The 15,036-nt window shown below is 39.5% G+C and overlaps 1 long non-coding RNA gene across 3 annotated transcripts in view; it reads right to left on the reverse strand.

The window, feature by feature from the left end:
* The window catches only part of LOC131105331 (uncharacterized), a 75,533-nt gene extending 62,120 nt beyond the window's left edge, over nucleotides 1-13,413 (reverse strand). Inside the window, exons 1-4 of one of the 3 annotated variants that reach the window (XR_009119919.1) lie at nucleotides 13,313-13,413; nucleotides 8,975-9,159; nucleotides 8,703-8,851; nucleotides 2,878-3,477 (exon numbers count right to left, since the gene is read on the reverse strand). This is a non-coding gene — a long non-coding RNA (uncharacterized LOC131105331). Of the gene's footprint in view, nucleotides 1-2,877; nucleotides 3,478-4,435; nucleotides 7,030-8,702; nucleotides 8,852-8,974; nucleotides 9,160-13,312 lie in introns of those variants that run through there. The other 2 variants (XR_009119918.1, XR_009119917.1) reach the window with 2 other exon arrangements.
* Between the last annotated feature and the right edge of the window lie 1,623 nt (nucleotides 13,414-15,036).

Consider the following 15,036-nt stretch of genomic DNA (forward strand, 5'->3'; position numbering starts at 1 on the left):
AATAGACTATATATAATAGAATATTTCAAGAATACATTTGGAATTTTTCAAGTGGTTATTTTACAAAAAGGTCACAAAAAATGAGCATGACATATATGTATAATATATTCATTCATTTTCTACCGCTTTGTCCTCACGAGGGTCGCGGGGGGTGCTGGAGCCTATCCCAGCTGTCTTCGGGCAAGAGGCGGGGTACTGTATTATAGATTTTTAATAATAATAAAAAAATGTTATAATCTGCTACAAATTGTAATATTTTTGTCTAGAATTTTAATTGTATAATCATGACAGAAAAAATAAGTTAACGCAAACAAGGGGGATTCGGAGCATATTTGAGCGTAGCCCGTGCATTACCACCTCCATAAACGAAAATGCAAGTTGTGTGGTTGTGAGCATCGCCACGCGTCTTATTGCACTCCACACAAGCCAAAAGGTGAAGCATCCAAATGTTGATCTCATGACCAAATGAGGGAATCAAATCAAATAAAAACAGAACAGTGAATGTAATTGGAGAAGACAGTGATCCAAAAATAAGGAGCTGAGCTTCCACCAGCAGACAGTTTGGGCAGATGGAGCAAATGACTGCAAAAGGTCTGCAAAAAGTTGGAGGGCATCTGGTGGTCAGATGGGATAGTTTGCACAAAAACGGAGCGTGGCTGAAAAAAACTGACAAAATGTGAGCTAAATAAGCAGTAAAGACACAAAAAAAGTCAGCAAATTGTATGTGAAAATTGTCAAGAAATCTGACTGTATGAGAGGCTAGTGTTGTGTTTGCATCAGGATTTTGTAGGAAATTATGCAAAAACATATTTCATGTTAATAATTGGTATATTTGCAAAAATACCATTCATTCATTTTCTACCGCTTATCCTCACGAGGGTCGCGGGGGTGCTGGAGCCTATCCCAGCTGTCTTTGGGCGAGAGGCGGGGTACACCCTGGATTGGTCGCCAGCCAATCACAGGGCACATATAGACAAACAACCATTCACACTCACATTCATACCTATGGACAATTTGGAGTCACCAATTAACCTAGCATGTTTTTGGAATGTGGGAGGAAACCGGAGTACCCGAAGAAAACCCACGCATGCACGGGGAGAACATGCAAACTCCACACAGAAATGGCCGAGGGTGGAATTGAACCCTGGCTGTGAGGTCTGCATGCTAACCACACGACTGCCGTGCAGCCTGCAAAAATATCAATAATAAATTATTTGTTAATGAATTCATTATTTTTGTGTTAGTGACTGCTTATTTGTCACCAATAATTATAGTAAAAATAACAATACTAATAAAAAAAGTATTGTTCTAAGTAACTCCAGAGCTGACATTTTTGGAGACTTTGAATGACAAATGTATTAATTATTCATTATTATATTATCTGTCTTTAAGTCTTAAAGGTGTGCTTTAAGGGTGCTTTAACCGTTAAAGGTGTCCTTTTAAGGGATTATATTATCTGTATTAAACAATATTATCTGTATTATATATTATCTATATTATATTATCTATATTATATATTATCTTATATTATCTGTCTTTATCTGATTATATTATATGTCTTTAACCCTTAAAAGCACACCTTTAAAAGCACCCCTTTAAGGGTTAAAGACAGATGATGAATTTTTGTCCCAAAAAATATAATTTTAATTATATATAATTTTCATGCAAAATATAATCCCAAAGGGATTAATAAAGTATTCTGTCTGTCTGTTAAAGTGTGCATGTGGTGGACCACAGAATGCAGAGGTACACAGTATTTAAGGTCCCAAATGGTAACAATAAAGAGGTAGCCACATAAAAGGAACTAAGGGCGCTAGAGGCTGCAGCAAGCGGCGATCCAGGGAGAAAAGATCACTCATGTAAAAAAAAAAAAAAAAAACTAATAAGGAGGACAGGGACAAACTGGAGTAACCCTGACGTGGAGACACCAGCTCAGGAAGAGCAGGAGATGCTTGTGAACCTGAGCGAGCTGGCAGTGCAAGGTAAGGAACTGGTCTAAGTAGAAGGCAGCCTGATTAGGTGCATGTGTGTCCCCCTCCAGCCGAGCATGAGAGAGAGAGAGAAAGTGCGAGTACAACGAGATCATATCACACTACTTAAAAATTCACAAATGAAAAGTAGTATAATGTTTTTCCACATATTTTGTTTACTATTTTCACATTTGTATACCTGTATATTGTGACATGATGTTGTTCTTTCTCTTTGGGCTTTTCCCTTCAAGGGTCGCCACGGCAAATCAAGCTCCTCCATCCAACCCTGTCTTCTGCATCAGTCTCTCTCACACCAACTACCCTCATGTCCTTCACTGCATCCATAAATCCATCCATCTCCTCTTTGGTCTTCCTCTACACTTCCTACCTGGCAGCTCTAATCGCCAAAGCCTCTAACATTTAATGTCCCTCTGATGTACTTGTTCCTGATCCTATCCATCCTGGTCACTCCCAATGTTCATTCATTCATTCAACGTTTTTCCTCACGAGGGTCGTGGGGGTGCTGGAGCCTATCCTAGCTGTCTTCGGGCGTGAGGCGGGGTACACCCTGGACTTGTCGCCAGCCAATCACAGGGCACATATAGACAAACAACCATTCACACTCACATTCATACCTATGGACAATTTGGAGTCGCCAATTAACCTAGCATGTTTTTGGAATGTGGGAGGAAACCGGAAGTACCCGGAGAAAACCCAGAACCCGCAGAACATGCAAACTCCACACAGCGATGGCCGAGGGTGGAATTGAACCCTGGTCTCCTACCTGTGAGGTCTGCACGCTAACCACTAGTCCGCCGTGCCGCGTATCAGTGCACATTTTAATCCAATAACAATTTTTCTATATGAGCAAATGTTGCTTAAGTGTTATATATTATAGTATAGCATAATGTATTATAGTAGTAGATTATAGATTATAGTACATACTGATGCTGCAGACAAAGCCCACCATTTATTATGGTGGCACCCAGGAGCATTTAATGCAGCAAACAACAATACATTCAATTCAGTCACCATAATAAACCATTAGCATGCATGATTGTGATGCATTATAGCAGCGATGCGCCTCATACACTCGGAGCGAAGAATCGATCGGTGGGTTGGAACATCAGCTGGAATATGTGTGTGTGTGTGTATGTGAATAAGTCACAGCAGTGAGGGTTAATGATGAAAATTGATAAAGAATAATAAATGAGAAACAACAGGGCGGATTATGGACGTTATAAGGGCGGGGAAGAAGGGTGCCCCTTACAAAGGATGAAATGCGAGACGTCGTAATGGTTACGTTTTTGGCTGAGCCTGGTTCTTATTTAAAAAAAAACAACATAGGATGACTGTAGCCTCAAGGTTAGCAAAAGCAAGGCTGCACGCAAGAGGTCACTGGATTGAACTCCTCAAGAGTTCAGGAGCCGAGCAATCATCTCCTGCCCTCAACTACTAATGAGGCGCCCTTGAGCAAGGTTGTCCGCCCCTGAGAACTCCAGCACATCTGCTTAGAAAAAAAAAAACATTCTCCATTTAAAAAAAACAAAAAAACATGAAAAGCATTTTACGGTAAGGAACATCACTAAACAAGCTGGCTGTAAATCCTCCAGTTGTGATGATGTGATCCTGGGACTGAAAACGCTTAGCGCATGCTGATTACATCGGAGGAGAAAAAAAAACAACATAAAGGGTAGAATTTTTAAGAGGGAGCGTGGGTCGGGGATGCAAGTGTGCTATGGATGTGCCAGGAATGTTAAACTTAAGTCTAGCATGAACTCCACACTTCTAATGACGATTCCTAATGTCCGTTAGCTCCTCCTTTTTAAATGACGTTTGTGGCGCCTCCTATGGGTTGGGGTCAAAATGCTTTAAAAGACTTGTAAACATACACGTAATACAGACATCTTCATCTATCCATTTTATATAGTATGCTGGAGCCTATCCCAGCTGTCTTTGGCCAAGAGGCGGTGTACACCCTGGACTGGTCGCCAGCCAATCACAGGGCACATATAGACAAACAACCATTCACACTCACATTCATACCTATGGACAATTTGGAGTCACCAATCAGCCTAGCATGTTTTTGGAATGTGGGAGGAAACCAGAGTACCCGGAGAAAATCCAAGGAGAACATGCTAACTCCACACAGAGATGGCCGAGGGTGGAATCGAACTCGGGTCGCCTAGCTGTGTGGCCTACGTACTAACCACTAGTCCGCCGTGCAGCCTAAATTAAACTTTTTGTAAATTAAACCATTCATACCTATGGACAATTTGGAGTCGCTAATTAACCTAGCATGTTTTTGGAATGTGGGAGGAAACCGGAGTACCCACTAGTGGGTGTATTTTCATATTAGAAGATGTGTCCAGATATGTCCAGTTCATCTCAGTATGTGTAGCCAGCCACAACAGTTCTGATCAGCGAAGTGTGAACCCACCTATTGTGTTCTGCGTTCTGATTGGCTATAAACCACAGTCGATCAATCTCCTTTGTGCACTACTGCTATTTTTTCCTTTTGAATTAATCTTCGGTTCATGGAGGACAACAAGGAAGCGTAAAACAGTAACAGTAACAGGAGCAAGGACACAAAAACGCTACAGCCGAACCAAGCCGGGGAGAGGACTCAGGAGTGGATACTGTGAGTGACTTGATAATTTCTTATAAACTTTGAGGGTGTTTAAACAGGATATAAATGTGAGAAAATTTACTTTTCTCAGACAGACACACATTTTCTTACATTTCTCTCCTGTTTAAACACTCTCAAAGTGTATGAAGTACTGTATATTTTGAGAGGATTTACAACCTTAAAACAAATATAAGAATTGGTAACAAATAAAGTTTGCTACTTCACAGACTTTGCTTATTGCGGGCTATTTTGGGAACCTATTGTGGAGGAACCAGATACTAGTCCGTTACGGATAATGCATTTTTGACAATTACGAGCATGAAATGAGTACAGCTGTCATCCTCATTGTGTTTGCATACTGTTCTGTAGCTGTTATGAATAAAGTTATTTATAAAAAAAATAATTGGGTAATGTATTCACTGTTCAATCTTCACACTCTGCCATTGGCCTGTCACACACAGTGACTGACCCTGCTGTCAGTCAGTGTTGGTGTGTGCAGCGGTCCCAAGCCACTGTACTTCCAAGTCCGTGCTGTCTACTTGCAAAAATGTGGGCAAAATCTGGGGATCCATATGTGGATATATGAAGATTTGGGATTATGCAGACATGTCTTAGACATGTCTTAGCACTTTTGTGAAAATTGTGTAATCCTCACAAGAGGTTTGCCACAGTGTGTGCACCACTGTGGAAGCCTACCTTTGCACAGCATAGACACACATTTGTTAATACTACTCTATGTGAAATATATAAAGCAGGCATGTCCGAAGAGGGGCTCTCGCGCCATTTGTGAACCACATTTTTTAATGGGCCTATGAATGGTACATTGAGGGAAAAAAAAATAATAAAACAAAATATTAAACAAAGAAGCGGAAAGTAACTAAGAAATAACTGAAAGTTGTTGAGGAGTTGATACTAAAAACATCTTAAAGATCACTTACACAGTACACATAGAGCTGAATAATAAACAATAAATATAGCAACCATTGATCAATCTGTTTCAATTTTAGACTTTGAAGGAGGAACTTTTGCTGCATCCAAGCTGCATGGAGGCTACAGCAGTCACTTGTGGAGCCTATGTTATCAGATTGATACTGGATCGTTGTAGGAAAGACTCTCACTTTTTCCAGTTTTTATCCGTTCCAAATTGCCACGCTGCACACATTACAAGAAAAAGTGATTGTGAAAATTGTGTAATCCTCACAAGAGGTTTGCCGCAGTGTGTGCACCACTGTGGAAGCCTACCTTTGCACAGCATACACACACTACTACACACTACACACTACTACTCCTCTATGTGAAATATATAAAGCAGGCATGTCCGAAGAGGGGCTCTCGCGCCATTTTTTAATGGGCCTATGAATGGTACATTGAGGAAAAAAATGTAAAATAAAACAAAATATTAAGCAAAGAAGCGGAAAGTAACTAAGAAATAACTGAAAGTTGTTGAGGAGTTGATACTAAAAACATCTTAAAGATCACTTACACAGTACACATATAGCTGAATAATAAACAATAAATATGGCAACCATTGATCAATCTCTTTCAATTTTAGACTTAAAATAATGTACAGCATAAACACCCGCATAATTTGTCAAATTTCTATGCAAACTACACCCAATTCCGGCTTATGCTCCTCCCATTCCGAGTACAAATATGGATACTGAGAATTTAGATTTATCACCTGTGATAAATGAGGGAACACAGCATAGTGTGCAGTGGTCAGGACTAGAAGAGTGATCTTACACAAGCTAATAAATCCCCCCATATGATGATAAATTATATTTCCAGCAACCCCTTTATGATTGTGGTCAACATGCTTTGGAAGACACCCTCACGTAAATATGTAACATATATCCTCAATGTTTTATTATCATTAGACTAATGAATAGTGACTTATGACAATTACACGCCAAATGGCGCCCTTGACCCTACAATGATGTTTTTGCTTGCCAAGCTCTTAAAAAGGCTCTTTAACACTCTGAAGTTACAGTGGGGAATTTTATAAGCGTCAAGTCATAAGCAAGTTGAGTCTTAGTTGTCAAGCATGTCTCAAGTCCTCAAACTCAAGTCATGTGACTGGAGTCCCTCACCTCTGCAAATGTAATGATAAATGCCTTGAGTAAGAAAAAATGTTTAAGCAACAATTGAGCTTTGGAAAAACCCTCCAATAAGAACATGTCCTCGCATACCAAATCCTCTATAGTGTTCTCATTGGAATGCTGAGAGAGCCGTGTTCATATTCCACAACTCGGAGAAGTCACGAATGGGCAAGAGCGCAGCGTGCAGGAGGAGAAGAAGAAGACAGTGAAGGCGAAGCGGGGTGCCCGGCATCAACATAAAGCTGGCACTTGGTCTTTTTTTTTTTGCAGTTTTTCTTCACATCGCGCTCAGAGACGGGCATAAGAACAGGCATCGCAGGCGGCCCAAGCCCTAATAAGCAAAGGCTTTATGAATTATTGATTAGTGCAGGCCCAACAACCTCTTTTAAGATTCACATTGGAGAGAAATCCTGCAGACTTTGTTGAGTTTCTCCTCCAAAAAAATAACAAGAAACAGACAACAGAAAGAGTAATTCAAAAGCTGTGTGATGCCCTTCACATATTGTCAAACAACAATGACTCCACAATGTTCCAGCTTCCAATCTCATTAGACATGAACCTATCCTTGGCTTTCCCAAACTGCGTTTTGGGACCCAAAATGGGACGTGGGTTAATTTTTGTTGGATAAAATCCGCTGAATTATTTTATTGATTATCAAACCAAAACACAATTCATGTGCAAACATGGTTTTTTGATTCATGTTTTTCATTGTTCAGTATGATGGCACTACATGGGAGTACCCACACTTTTATTTGGGTGAGTAAAAAAAACTACAAAGAAAAGCTGAGGAAACTCTAGTCTATACCGAAAAGAATTTATCAGGATTTTGCACAAAACAGTGCACTGTGATTAATAGAAAAGTGGCATTCGAGTTCCTACATGATGGCTTACTTATCAAGATATTGTGTTAAAATTGGTTTCATTAATTATTTAATTAGTTTTTATTTAATGCAATAATTTCTTTATTAATTTTATTTTTAATTTTTTTAAATTAATTTTATTTAGGAAATTTAGTTATTATTCATATTTTTGTTTTTATTTAATGTAATAATTTTCTTTTGTTTTTTATTAATTTATTTAATTTAGGAAATTGAGTTATTTATTCATATTTTTGTTAAATACAAGTTATTTAATAATTTATATTTTTGATATGTTACCTCCAACAGGGTGATCCCATCTTAAAAAAAAAAATACAGCATATACTGTATATGTTTTAAAACCATATAGGGTATATGCTGTATTTTTTGGATACAGTATATAAGTTTTTATATCATATATTTTTATTTTGCACTGTAAAAAAATATGTTTGGCTGTCTAAAAATATTGTTTTACATAAAATGTGACTTTTTTTTCGGAATTTAGTTTCAAAGTGATGTATCTCTGCCACGCTTCTACATTCTTGCTTCTCCTCTTGCTCGGGAATGTAACATATACATACATAAATATACAATATTATACATACTTATATTACACACACGTATTATGTGTATGTATACATTATTTTTAGTGAATGATTTCATCCCTTCAAAAAAATAAAAATATAGAGATTTGTTTTCAGTACACTACATAGTATGTGGACTGTGTTCCAGCACAAGCATTGATTTTTATGCATTTATTTATTTTATTTATGTACTTTCTGTACTTGTTGTGTACTTTTTTGTGCTGCTTTGCTGCAGGTGTTGTGTGCGTGTAGTGCGGCATGAATACAATATGATGCATAACTTTTTATACAATTTCTTGTGAGATGACGGTTGTCAGTTTAAATATGTTCTGTTGTGTATAACTGGTCAAATTATTTAATAAGACTATTCTACTGCATTTATTTACACACTCATATCAATGTCAGCCAAAAAACTGCATAATTATTACGGCCCAATTTTAAATATTGTCATTATTCTCATTTGTATTTGACTTGTTTGGAGAAAAAAAAATGTTTTAAAATGACTGCAGAGTCCCTTATGGAATTTGATCTCCATGATGGAGATGCAGTATTAGTGTGCTCACCTCCAGGCAAAGTTCTTCACTTCTAGATATCGGCGGGTATCGTATCCATTCTGCAACCCGCCATGCGAATCTTGGCCTTCTCCCTCGCTCATCCAGGCAGGTCATAAGGGCGGCCAGATAAGCAGAAGCTATATTGAAATATTCAGCAGCTGCCGGAGACCAGAGCAGAGTGTTAACGCTCAGGTTAGAGGATGGATCGTAAGGGGGGAAGGGGGGTGAGAAGAGAGAGAAGGTGATGGCAGGCTTGGCTAATAATCTTTCAAGCTTCCTACTGTGCGTCCTTGATAGTTTGCTGACATCCAGTGCTCCCTCCTGGCCAGACTTGACTCCATCTTTTTTACCTCCTGCTTCTCTCATTCGTCATGTTTGCGGTAGTGGACCACCACAACATCACCGCGTCACTCCACATCACTGCTCCTGATTGTTATTGCCGCTGCCGGAAACCATAGCGTGGACGCTAGAGGAGAAAGTGTCAGGTGAACGTACTGTATCATCCAGTAGAGTTGAGATTTACTATGTGGACTTTTACAAAAAAATTGTCTTTTGGACAACAATTCCACAAAACATCATCATGAAGTAATGATCATTGCCCATGCGTCTCATGTACAGGTTTGAATTTTGGTATTGATCGGATTAATTATAAATGAGGAGCTGCGACTCCTGCAAATGGACCAATAAAATATAATAATAATAATATAATAATAAGAAAATAATTCATTCATTCATTTTCTACCGCTAATCTTCACGAGGGTCGGGGGGGGTGCTGGAGCCTATCCCATCCTATCTCACCTATCTCACATTCATACCTAGCATGTTTTTGGAATGTGGGAGGAAACCAGAGAAAACCCAGGCGAGAGGCGGGGTACACCCTGGACTGTTCGCCAGCCAATCACAGGGCACATATAGACAAACAACCATTCACACTCACATTCATACCTATGGACAATTTGGAGTCGCCAATTAACATAGCATGTTTTTGGAATGTGGGAGGAAACCGGAGTACCCGGAGAAAACCCACGCATGCACGGGGAGAACATGCAAACTCCACACAGAGATGGCCGAGGGTGGAATTGGACTCGGGTCTCCTAGCTGTGAGGCCTGCGCTCGAACCATTTCCCCAGAACGTCTTAAAAAAATATACTGTCTTCAAAAAAGAGTAGCGGTCTTATATTCAGGTCAATTATAAAATTATATATATATATATACGTATATATTGATCTTGTCTGCCAAGTGGTTAGCGCGCCGGCCTCACAGCGAGGAGACCCGAGTTCAATTCCACCCTCGGCCATCTCTGTGTGGAGTTTGCATGTTCTCCTAAAAAATATTTAGTCTTGAAAAATAGTGTCTGTCTTATATTCGGGTCAATAGAAAATAGATTTTGACTGCATCTTAAAAATATCTCATCTTGAAAAAGGAGTGGTCATCTTATATTCGGATCACTAAGATGAAATAAACGGCAACATTTTTAGTCTTAAAAATATCTAGTCGTCTTATATTCAAGTCAGTGTGGTACATGCTGATTCTTGTCATGTTAAAAACAGATATTAGACATCATAGAAACTTGCCTTTTTTTTCCATAAACAAAAACGGCTACCAGTTCTCTCCAATAGAAACTCACAGCAGCACTTTCACTCACGTTACATCAGCAGCAACCGTTCTCATTCACACAAGCAACACATCTCTCATGGTCGGGTATGGAGAGCTTCAAGTTTGCCTCTCGTTTGTTTCAAGGCCTTATTGTTACCGCTCGGTCGTCAGCGAAGCCCAGCAGTGTGCATTAGACATTAAAAGTCCATATCTAAAATAAAATAAAATATCTAAAATAGGCCTCCAAGCATTAGTAGGAGCCACGTCGCTTTTAAGTAAAAAATAAATAAATAGGGAGCCGGTACCGCCTTGGTCCCTTTGTTGGCTGCCTTGTGTTTTTCCAGCTCAGCATCAGCTCTATGGAGCTTCAGAGGATCCTCTTGAAGACACAGCATCAGCCATGCAGAAAGTAACACAGGCTGGTGTTGCATGAGTATCCTGGGAATTTGGACTGCTTTTTTTGGGGGGTGGGGTGGGGGGGGGTGGGATTCAGTAAGTGTTAACTTGGGGAAAAGTCAAAATCAAGCACTGGGATGGAAAAAGACAATTCATATGGAAAACATCGAACACAGGGGTCTCAAACTCAATTTACTTGGGGGCCACTGGAGCTCGGGTCTGGGTGAGACTGGGTCGCATCAGGTTTTCCAAAAAAAAAAAAAAAAAAAACGCATTTATTAAAAACAAAAAATTAAAAAAAAACTTTGCTTTGGTTCCAATTTTCTACAAGAAAAGCTCTGATAAAACATTCCACTGTTCTCAAATATCTTACTTTTTATTTTTCTACACAAAATAAGATGAAAAATAAATAAACAAATCAAGAATAAAGAAAATCAATCAATCAGTAATAAATAAATAAATATAATAATAATAATAATAAAACGGCAAATAATAAAAACTTAAGAAACCACATATAGGTGGTGGGTAGACAAATTATTTTTTTCAGATTAAAATTAACAAAGCATTATTAGAGCCCTGTAGACATGACAAAACACGACTATAGTCACATTTATACTTTTTTTATTTACAACATATTGCGCAACTGCAGGGTCTTGAGACACATGCTAACTCGCAAACTAGAGCGCTAGCGACCTAAACGGTAGCCTTCAAGTTATTTGCTTTAAACTTAAATAGCCAAAAACTTACCACTTCCACACGGATAGGGAGGATAACTATTAACAGTTATTTAACCTTTAACATGAACATTAATCAAACGTAATAATTTTTTCTGGGTACATGATACCATACAGCATCCATATCAAACATGTGCGGGCCGCACTAACATTAAACTTTCATATCAAGGCGGGGGCCTCAAACTAGTGTCCTGCGGGCCACATTTGGCCCGCGGGCCGCGTGTTTGAGACCCCTGATCTAACATGTAGATTAGACTACTATAAGACGGTTTAGACTCCATATTCCATGAATGCGGCCAACTGGGGTCAAAAGATTATATGCCCCAGAGGAAATGATGTCAACAAATTGCCTTTACTATCACCCATGCTGCGTATGTCTCTGGTGAAAGTCACAAGTAAATGTGCAATTGATGGTTAGGTTTGGTTTTCTCAACCACCACCAATAGCCGACTGCATTGAACACACCATCACCTGCTCCCTAGGTATTTCTACCATGAGGATGAAATACAATATGTATACTATACAGGGGTGAACAAAGACCACCAAGTTTAAATTCAAGATCAGGTAGGAGGTTGTGGAGAACCTCAATGCAACCATGAAGGACAACCAAGACAATCACTCATAGGCTCTCAGGCACCTAAACCAGCAGCAACAATCATTGTCAAGCCGCTTGAGACGACCAATAATAGGCGACATTACATGCAATGTTGGACTTAATGATGCATGCAGGATGGGAGGCTTGAGGGTCGATGCAGACGCTCAGTCAGCATGTGTCTGCCACAGCCGCCACCTCCAAACGGCCGACATGCACTCCTTAGCTGCCCCCTTGGTGCACCATAATGGACACAAAATGGAGAGCAATAATGGAAGCGCATTTTGTGTGTTCCCTTGGTGCACCATGGTTAACAGGCTCATCTTGAGCACTTAAATGTCTATTTTGATGGTCAGGGGCATTGCTAACACTATATGGCACTTGATGAATGCCCATACAGGCTCTTTAATCATTAACTGTGAATGGTAAATATTGTAAATCATTGAAAAAAACAAGAGGTTATGTGACCATTTCTGCACTAAAAATTGTGGGTAAGGAAAGAGAAAAAAAGGGTTGGCATTGAGGCAATGTCTTAGATAAAATGTAAGAAATAAGCAATTATTTAAGAAAGGGAAATATGAAGCACAAAACAAACATTTTTATCTAAATTAACTTGAAATATTGAGGATAATTCCGGGTGACAAATGTATATTGTGCATGCTTGTGCATGAGCACTGATAAACAGATAAGATATCATCCTACATATCTTTTATTGCACTCTGATGTTGGCATCCTTCCCTTTCAATCGATTTAATTTGAATTAGCTTCACTTTTTTGCCCACTCACGACGGCTATGGTTAAAGTCTGCATATTCATTTAATAACAAATAGAAGGGGAAAGTTGAACAATCATGATAAATCAGTATCTGTCCATATATTTGTTTAACATTGATGTATCTTATAAGTAGAACATTTTATAACATTGTGTAGTGCTAGGTTGCAGGTACATAATTCACCCCGGAACTATTGATGGCGAAGTTGCCACCCGGAGGGGTGAGCGTGAGGGAAGGGGGCTCTGTTGTTGTTGCTATTCCGTGTGCTGTTATGTATGTCTCACGGAGTGTGAGTTGATGTTCTATAAAAGAATAAAATTCGCTCCCGTGTTCGACACCCCGCCTCAAACTCCACTTCTTCGGCACTTCAATTGTCTTATTGTTGAATTAGCAACAAGTGGTTCCTTTTGTAAATATCACCTACTTTGAGTGTGTTTGCTGTGATTTACAAGTGCAGCACTGACAGCATTTTGCTAGTTTTGATCGTGTTTGTTGATTATGAAATGTAAAAGTAATCATTCAAACTTACTTATTTGTTGATATGATGCACGAAAAAATTTCCCACGCTGTCTACTTCCTGCTGCCGTCTCCTCGCACTTTGAGGCGTTCAGGCACACTCGTAATTTTGAGCGTTTGGCGCTAATTGTTTTTTATTCACGTGCCCCCATGACAATTGACATACATATATACCCAGTCCACATATAGCGGGATAATAATAAATATAGCAACTTCCGTTCAATCCATGTCAATTTCAGACTTAAAATAATGTACAGATGTACGTCCCTCACATTTCCTATTAAACCACAATTACTTCCGGTTTATACTCCGCCCACCCCGAGTACAGCTAGGATACATAAAATGTAGATATGTGATACAGATACGTTGACGTAGTACTCTACACTAGTGATTAGCTTGCAGTAATGTTACTATAATGTTCAGTGAGACACACAATTTGATGGCTGTAAGGTTTGTAGATAATAAATGTTAAATTAAAATGCCAGAACCACTTTGAAACAACTTGGCAGAACATATGTTTTACTACCGGGTGCCTGCCATGTATTGTGAAGACGATGACGTGAGTTAATTGAGCACTGTCAAAAAAAAAAGATGTAGAAGAATGAAGGACATGTAAGAAGGGTGCTAACACAACAGCTATTTGATTGAGATATGAGAAGAAATACATGTTGAGTCAGGAAGCACTTTCTGACAGGTACATACTGTTGTTCTTAATGGAAAAGGAGTCACCCGCCCTCCCTGTCTGTGACATGCAGAACGATTAAGATTGCTTCTCCTCCCCCGACTGTCTCCATCAGTTTCATATTAGTGCATTAAAAGCCCGGGGGGATTACCTGTACGCTTTGCGCCGCAGCCGTGTCCGTCATCGTAAGAGCTCTTGTATGGCTTTAGAGGGAGTAATCTGTGCGGAGAACACATTACTATTGGTGTGCCTGCCAGCTCCTGGAAGGTTCTAATGAAATATTCATCTTCAGCTCCACCGCTAATGATAATGCACTATCAAGCTCCAGGAGCTCCAACCCGTGGCGGCCTGTCACACACGTCTTCTGACAGGATAGCTGGATAACTATTACAACCTGTAAATGAGATTTGGATGTGCGAATTAGGAGATAGTTAAAGAAGTGGAGTCTTGACTTGATTAATCTTTTACACCCAGTGCCATGACCTCTGACCTGAGCGCCAAGAGGATGGTCTTAGAAAGCTTGTCTCAAATCCTATTCTTTGTCTTCTTTTTATGAAGCAGGTAATATATGCAAACATTCTCAAATGGATGTTCTTCATAACACAAGGCTGGTAAACATTCAAAGGCAGTAGGAAATAAAAGATTTCCTTAAAACTTTACTACAGGGTCAGGCAAAATGATCTGACACATTTGGAGGTTAAATAAAAGGCAAATAAAGTAAAGAAACAAAAAAAGTGTTTTTATTTTCAAAAAGTACATTCATTCATTTTCTAACGCTTATCCTCACGAGGGTCGCGGGGGTGCTGGAGCCTATCCCAGCTGTCTTGGACTGGTCGCCAGCCAATCACAGGGCACATATAGACAAACAACCATTCATACTCACATTCATACCTATGGACAATTTGGAGTCAGAACATGGAATTGTGTAAATTGTGTAAAAAATTGTGTGGAATTGAACCCTGGTCTCCTAGCTGTGAAGTCTGCGCGCTAACCACTCGACCGCCGTGCCGCCCAGCTTAAAGCACCTGGCAGTCCCAGGCGGTCTCCCATCCAAG

The sequence above is a fragment of the Doryrhamphus excisus genome, chromosome 17 (assembly GCF_030265055.1).
Source record: "Doryrhamphus excisus isolate RoL2022-K1 chromosome 17, RoL_Dexc_1.0, whole genome shotgun sequence".
Classification (NCBI taxonomy): domain Eukaryota; kingdom Metazoa; phylum Chordata; class Actinopteri; order Syngnathiformes; family Syngnathidae; genus Doryrhamphus; species Doryrhamphus excisus.